We start from the raw sequence: 8,168 nt of genomic DNA, 5'->3' as shown, positions 1-8,168 counted from the left end.
AAACCCGCGAAACCTGCGGCCTTTAGAATCAGAAGCGTGTATTCAAATCCTATTCCATCATTTTCCAAATGAGCAAGAGCTTGTCTAAATTATGTAACATGCACTGGCCTGTAATATTATTGATTTGCATCTTGGGGCAATGTTAAGTTTTGTATACATTTCTGCTATAAAAGAAAAATTACTTTCTCAAAGTTTTGTAGTTATGACACATCAGGAAATGCATGTATGAGTAGCGCCTCATCAACAGAGGTTTGCTTTATGAAGTTTACTTCTTATTATTGCAATACAGGCTAGAAGAGTTATTGGCCTTTTAGCTTAAAGACCCAGCTCATAACTAGTATGACCATGAGAAATTTTTTCCTTGGAATACTTGATTGTTTTTGCTAATATGGAAAAAAATGACTTAGAAACATTGATGCTGAAATAGCAACAGGGACTGGAACAGATATAACTCTTGACAGAGAAGGTTTGAGTTTCTTCCCCCTCTCTCCTAATTGGAAAATAGAGCTTTGCTGTTCCTTTAAGCCTTTTTCTTCTTAGGGGGAGCTAAACTTATTTGGTACATTAGATCTAGAATGAGAGGAAGGGAGCTTTCGAACAGACTTCTGCTGACAAGTAGTGCTTAAGCTAATTTATCCTTCCATGGCAATTACTCTGATATCTCTGACTCTCCATGCTCGCCAAATGATGGCAACTGCCAGTCTACACCCGTAGGCACCTGCTGGCTGCAACAGGAACACTTTGCAAAGTCAGCCCGTGGAGAAGAGCATATCACTTCTGTCTACTATAGTTTTAACTTGTGTTTATTCTATTCCAGTTCCTACACCCCTGACCCTGTTTCTTACATTGCATTTTCTATGTACTAAAGAAGTATACAGAAGAAAACATTAAGGAATCACTGAAAAGCAGCCTGTGACAACTCATCCCAAGTTCAAGGAATATTCTAGTGGTGCTTAAAAGAGAGAAATGTGAACAGCGTGACTTGCCTTCTCAGAAGATGCATAGCCAGGCACAAAATAAAGCTCCACTCTTAGGCTATGTGGTAATCAGAATGTAAATTTTTTTAAGTGGAATGGTGCTATGATTTAACTTTATTGGAACCTGAACACTATTCCAAATATGAGGGGATTTGGGTTAATTATAGTGATCCATAAGAGGAAGTACTGAAAGTGCACTTGCTTCCATTCAAAATCTCTCTTTCCCAGACTTTCATTACTTGCTTAACCAGATTATGAGTCAGTACATTATATTAATGAGAAGAGGAATATTGCAATGGAGAATTTTCTACATCTCAAAAAGTTGTTGAACTAATGTTTTATTTCTCTAAACCGTATTGTAAAAACAAAACAAAAAGGAAGGAAAAAAACTTTCTGCTTTATTTGAAACTTTAAAAAAATCCCCAGCAAATCACATCTTACTTTTTGAGGGGTTAATATTTCATAGGACTTTAAAAGAGGAATGTGGAGCATGAAGTTTGATGAAATAGAGCTGACAAGAATTGGTCAAGGCTAACCTCTGGGGCACAATGCATGGCGATAGCCAGCGAGATTGAAGAAAATGGAGTTCTTTTATGTTCTGCTCAAATAGTATAATACTAAAATCTAAGGCCTTGAGTTAGCCCGTTTGGATGGAAATTTCAACTCTGCCACTTCCTAGTGCTGTCCTCTTGGATGAGTTACTTAAACTCTTTGTGCCTTGTTTTTTTCATCCGTAAAATGGGGATGTTGAAAGGAATAAATCAGTTAATAAATGAAAAGGACTAAGAACAGTGCTCAAGTTCTCCTCTCTCACAACTACCACCACTACTTTCTTCTTTTTTTTTAAGATTTTTATTTATTTGTCACAGAGACAGAGAGAGAGAGTGCAAACAGGGGGAGCAACAGAGGGAGAAGCAGACTTCCCGCCAAGCAGGGAGCCTGATGCAGGGTTCAATCCCAGGACTCTGGGATCATGACCTGAGCCAAAGGCAGACGCTTAACCAACTCAACCACCCAGGCATCCCCCACCACTACTTTCTTGAACAAACTAATTCCAAGGTACAGTCAGGGTGATCCTGGGAGCCGTTTCAAAGAAACAGTATGTGTACATGAAAATGCAAACCAGAAGATTAAGGGATAAAAATACGTTTGTCCCTTTTGAAAATTAAGACATGCATGAGAAAGGACAGAGGAACGAGTTGAATCTGTAAAAATATCTTTGCCTGAATTTAAAGTGGAATGGGGGAGGGGTAGGCAGTGAGATTGGCACAGGAATTCTAAGTTTAAAAACTGAGCCATGGATTATGAATCCTAAAACGCCCAGGATAAAGCAAACACTGGGAATGTTTCTAAGGTGGAAGTGCCTTTAATTGAAAGAGTTAACAGTGTAGAATTTACTGGGAGTAGAGCAGGGACCCAGGGGAGCAAGAGCACCTGGCTCCAGGGGTCCCAAACAGACCAGGTTTGGTCCCTCACCACTGACAAAATCCAAAGGCAGAAAAACAACTGGTGGTGAAAAAGACAGGGATTTATTTCAGCAAGGCCACTGTCAGGAAGACAGTGGACTAGTGCCTCAAAAACTGTCTCCAAATGCCAAAAATACTTCCAGGTTTATAAGGAAAATGTAGGACCAGGGTGGGTCTGTGCGGGTGGGCAATGATCAAATTGATCATTGTTTTGGAGTCAATCACGGGCTGTACCTTGTTGGCTCAGGGCAGCATTTTTTGCCTGAGGGGCTGGTTTCGATTCTATCAGGGAATGCTTTGCTCTCAGGGTCTTCCTCCTGAGCCAAGACACGAGCTGGAAAGAACACAGCTAGAAAGTTTGAGGTCAAAATGGAGGCAGCTGAAGTCCTCCTTCAAAAGCATGATGGATATGGCAGGCAGTGTCTGTTCTGTAAATCTGGTCTCTATGTGGATTTTTCCCTGCTACTCTTCTACAACCCATCACTCTCCTCCTCCTTACTGGGACATTTCTACAAACTGCTGTCAGTTGATTTCTAAAATATATTTTTATTTATTCCTGAGAGCCAAGACGGTACCTTTATAGCAATTTTAGAAGGGAAAGAAATTCTTATCCTTTACGAGAATACATCAAGTTCAGCATAGTGTGGTAAGGGAGCTAGCAAGATCTTGGGCTTCTAGTTTGCTTGTTAGATTAGCAGACTGTTTATGTGAACTGTTGGCTTTTCCACCACGCTTTCAATGTTGAATGAATACATTCTTGCCAAGTAAGTACACAATAAAGACTGAGTGTTATTTTGTTAGCAGCTAGGTCAGGGGATGATACTTCTTTTCACTGTTAGTCCTTAGACAGACTGATAAAAGCTTTCCCAACTCAAAATATTTAGTCCTTTAAAAAGAAAGTCTGGTTTAGAATAATGAACTTGATATTCTGTTGAAATAAAAAGACCCAATACATAAGCAATTTTTTTAAAAGATTTTATTTATTTATTCATGAGAGACAGAGAGAGAGAAGCAGAGGGAGAAGCAGGCTCCCAAGGAGCAGAGAGCCCTATGCGGGACTCGATCCCAGGACCCTGGGATCATGACCTGAGCTGAAGGCAGATGCTTAACCATCTGAGCCACCCAGGTGCCCCATAAGCAATTTTTTAAAATGGGCCACAGAGAAATTAACTGTATTTGCTGCCATTTTCTGTATTCCTTCAAATTATTTAAGCATTCATATTTTATATTCAATATCATAAATGTACATAGCACTTGCCTGCCCGAAGTCAAAACTCCAAATAGCCTAGGCTTACATGGTGAGAAACAAGCAATGTGAAGAGAAATAAAGAGTACACAAAATAACCTTTAACATAAACAATCACTCATTTTTACCTTATTGATTTGAAGGAGTATAGTGATCCAGTGTTAAATGGGACATTGTCTAAAATTTTTAATCATTGATACTGCAAAAAGATGTTGTGTAATACGTTAAACTTAGAGTTAGATTATGTAAAGATGAGGCATAGTGGAAAATACAATAAGATGATACATCCTCCCTCTTTACCTGGAATGGAATACCAAAAAGGAGGAATATGTTGGGCAATGTGGTAGATCAGTGGATACCTGAAAATAATCCACGTGGGTTGGATAGTGGGTTAAAACACCACAGAAAAAAATAATTCATGGAGAAAAAAGAGATGTTTAAATTTGTTGTCATTGATGAATATAGTGGATTGCATCCCAGTTCCATTTTTACCTCTGTGCTAGTGTGTCTTCATTGTCCAGAGACTGAAAATCTAACAATTCCATTTCCTGGACTATTTGGCTAGTGGGGTTCTGAATATAATCAAGGGTTGGCCAGTTGGATGTACTTACATGTGATTTAGAAGGCAAAGGTGAGGTAGAGGGTGAGAAGAAGCAGAGCTCTGAGCATCCATTCTGCTGTTACAGATCATAGCAGGTGTTTCTTGGTTATCAAATTAGCAACTGCAATGATTTCCTGATATTGCCAGCTTATGGTGAGTGTCTGGAGCTGGAACTTCCTGATAGAGGATTATGTAGTTCTGAAAGAACTTCTGGAAATCTTAGCATAATTTGTTACAAGCACTATTTTTTTGCAGTACAATGATTAAAATTTTTAAAATCCTGAGACATAATTTGTCTTATGCAGATAACCTCATCTTCATCTGGGAGACGGCGAAGGGCCCATGTGAGAGCACTCCTTGGTGCTAACCAGAAATTCCATATTGATTGGTTTAAAACTCCACTCCTGGAGAGGTTCAAACTGCAGTTAAATATTGGTTTCTGTCCTGGGGGTGAGCAAGTTCACCTTGGTCTGTAGTGTTATTTTTTACACAGTGATGACTTCCTTAACATCAGACAATGAGACATTGGTAACTCTGTTACACTTGGCAAAACAGTTACTTAAATGTGGTTCTCTGGAATTCAGCCTGTATTGAAGGAATATTTGGCAGGCTTGGTTAAGACTAAGGTAGACCATTTTATGGTGAAAACGTGGAATATGATGTCAGTAACCTACTGGCTATTACTAACGGTGCTGGAGAGCAAAATAAATAGATAAGCTCGGGATTTTAAATTCTTTCCCCAAGTCATCATCAAAGGTCCAGGGAACTTCCTTAAAATAATTCCATATCTCTTGCAGCTATGGTTGCAGGATCTGATCCTATGGGTGTGCAAATTACCGTGTAGGTTCAATGAACAAACTGGCTGTGTCTCTCATGTGGAAGTTAGGACGTTGTTTGGGAAATGGGATTTCAAGTAGTGGAACCTGGAAAATGTCAATGCATTTCGATGATTCACATACTCAAAGCACATTAAGACTATCTTGCCCTAGAAGTTGCTTCTTCTTTCTTATGAGGTTGGTCTTACTTTTCTTTAAAGTCCCATTATTATCTTATCTGCAGTGTGCTTTGCCAGGTGATGTGATGGCGTGTCACTTGCTTTATCACCGTATCACCTATGCCTAGACATATACCATGCTGGAAAAGTAAGAACAAATCATCATCTAGGGAACAAAAGAATTGCAAGACTTTCTTGCAAATGTAGAAATGGATTCCTAGGGTACTATGACACAGTGGAAGGGACATATTTTTAAACTGCATGAAATTTCATGGGTGAGGGTAGACTTGGAGGAAAGCCTGGATTCCATCTGTAACTCAAGAAAATGGAAATTCTTTTCTTGGCTAGTTCCTTGACACATGAACTCAATGCTCACATGCTAAGTGAAGTGGAAATGACAGAAATTCCTAGGTAAACTGTAAAGGGAAGAACCAAAACACTTAAAAGATAGGAAAGTTGTGCAGAATTTGTTATATGAAATCCCTTGGCCACTTTCCACCTATCATCCCAAGAGGGCCAGGAAGACACTTTCTTCAACAAAATATTTAAAAGTACAGTATTCTCTGAATCATGCATTCACTTGAAAATTGGGATGTGAAAATGTGTTCCATATATATATGGGGTTTTTTGTTTTTTTTTTTAAAGATTTTATTTATTTATTTGACAGAGAGAGAGATAGCTAGAGCAGGAACACAAGCAGGGGGAGTGGGAGAGGGAGAATCAGGCTTCCTGCCGAGCAGGGAGCCCGATGTGGGACTCTATCCCAGGACCCTGGCTGGGATCATGACCTGAGCCGAAGGCAGATGCTTAATGACTGAGCCACCCAGGCGCCCTATATATGTTTTTTTTAAGCACTAAAAATGAGCTTTGTCAAAAAGGGAAATAAGTTTATACCTTTGACCAGTGGACATGACTTTACTTAAAAAAAATGACTGAAAAGAATTTTTTATTAATTCTCCTGTCACTGGGAGATAAGAATTAGGAATATGGACTCACAACTGTACATGATTAAATTTTGCATTTTCTTGTTTTTATCATTTCATTATTAAAACTATTTCAGAGTACAGAGAATATGTATCTGTAGGGCATTTTGGTGCTTATGCATATTTTATCATTAAGACAAAAGCTTGAGTTGGCATATTTAGCTTGGCACAAATAAACTGCAGCCCAGAAAAGATAAAACAGTTTTAGAATCAGCTAATAAATGAAAATCTTAATTCTGTTTCTATACAACCGTTTTTAAATGCTTTACACCAAACTTAGGCCGAAGTCACTAAATATTAAAGAATATGATAAAGAAACTTAAAAACTTTAGGGGAGGGGGGTGGGAGGATGGGTTAGCCTGGTGTTGGGTATTGAGGAGGGCACATTCTGCATGGAGCACTGGGTGTTATGCACAAACAACGAATCATGGAACACTACATCTAAAACTAATGATGTAATGTATGGGGATTAACATAAGAATAAAAAAAAAGAGAAAAAAAAAGAAGAAACTTAAAAACTTTCAGTTGGTTGCTTTGTGGCATAATTTATACACAATACAGTTAACCAATTTTAAGTGTATAAGTTGATGTATTTTGACAGATTTGCACAGTCACATAACTATCACCAAAATCATGGTACCAAAAATTTCTATTACCTGAAAAAGTTGCTCCACACCATGTTGCATTCAGTCTCCTTCCTCATGATGCCCTGGACCCGAACAAGTACTCATCTGTTTTCTATCACTATCATTTTTCTAGAATTTCACATTCAAAGAACTATAGTATGCAATGTTTGTTACTAGATTCTTTCACTTATCATAATTTTTTAATTCATAATATCTGTTCTACTAGTTTTCTGCTCAAGCAAATACATATGCCTACTTTTCTGCGGATTTTTGTGGATATCAGGAATTTTGTTAAATTTATTCCTAAAGTTTCAGATTTTTTGATGCTAATGTAAATTGTGTTTTAAATTTCAATTTTCAATTGTCTGTTGCTAATATACAGAAATGGAATTGGTATTTATTGTCCTTACATCCTGTAAATCAACCTCCTAGTTATTATAGCTTTTTGTATATTTGTTAGTTTTTTTTAAATATATAGACAATCACATTATCTGATAATAATGTAGTTTTATTTCTTACTTTTCAACCCATATTTCTTTTCTGGTCATTCTTTCTTTCCTTTCTTTGCATTTTATATTTATGCTTTAGGCACTGACCTAGAACTTGAGTAATATGTGATGAAACAGACACCTTGTCTAGTTCTCCACCTTAGTAAAAAAAAAAAAAAAAAAAAAAAAAAAAACTCAGTATTTTATCTTTTCAGATGTAGGGGTTTGTAGATGTTCTGTCAATGTAAGAGTGGTTCCTTATATTCCTAACTTGCTGAGAGGCTTTTTTAAACATAAGTGATTGTTGGAATTTATCAAAAGCTTTTCCTAAATTTATTGATCACTGGCTTTTCTTGTTCGTCTGTTGATATGGCAAATTATGTTGTTTGGTTTTTTAATGTTAATCCAAACTTGCACCTTGTATCCCTGATAGCACCACATGTGATCATGTAATATTAATCTTTTTATATATGACTTGAGTCAATTTGCAAAAATTTTGTTAAAGGCTCTTGTTTTCATGAGTTTAGTACTTTTAGTGTCTCTAATTTTGGTGTCAGGGTAATGCTGGCCTCATAAAATGTATAAAGACTCATGACCTCCTTTTCTATTATTCAGAAGCATTTGTAAAGAGTGGACCAGTGAAGCCATCTGGGCCCGGGTATGTTTTTAACTACAAATTGTATTTATTTAACCCATGTAGACCATTTATGACATCTATTTCTTCTTAAGTGAGCTTTGGAGTCATATACCATTCAGGGATTTTTTTTTTTTCATTTTATCTAAGTTG

The sequence above is a fragment of the Neomonachus schauinslandi genome, chromosome 9, assembly GCF_002201575.2.
Source record: "Neomonachus schauinslandi chromosome 9, ASM220157v2, whole genome shotgun sequence".
In the NCBI taxonomy this organism is placed as follows: Eukaryota; Metazoa; Chordata; class Mammalia; order Carnivora; family Phocidae; genus Neomonachus; species Neomonachus schauinslandi.
The sequence above is the reverse complement of the archived record's forward strand: the minus strand, read 5'-3'. Positions refer to the sequence as shown.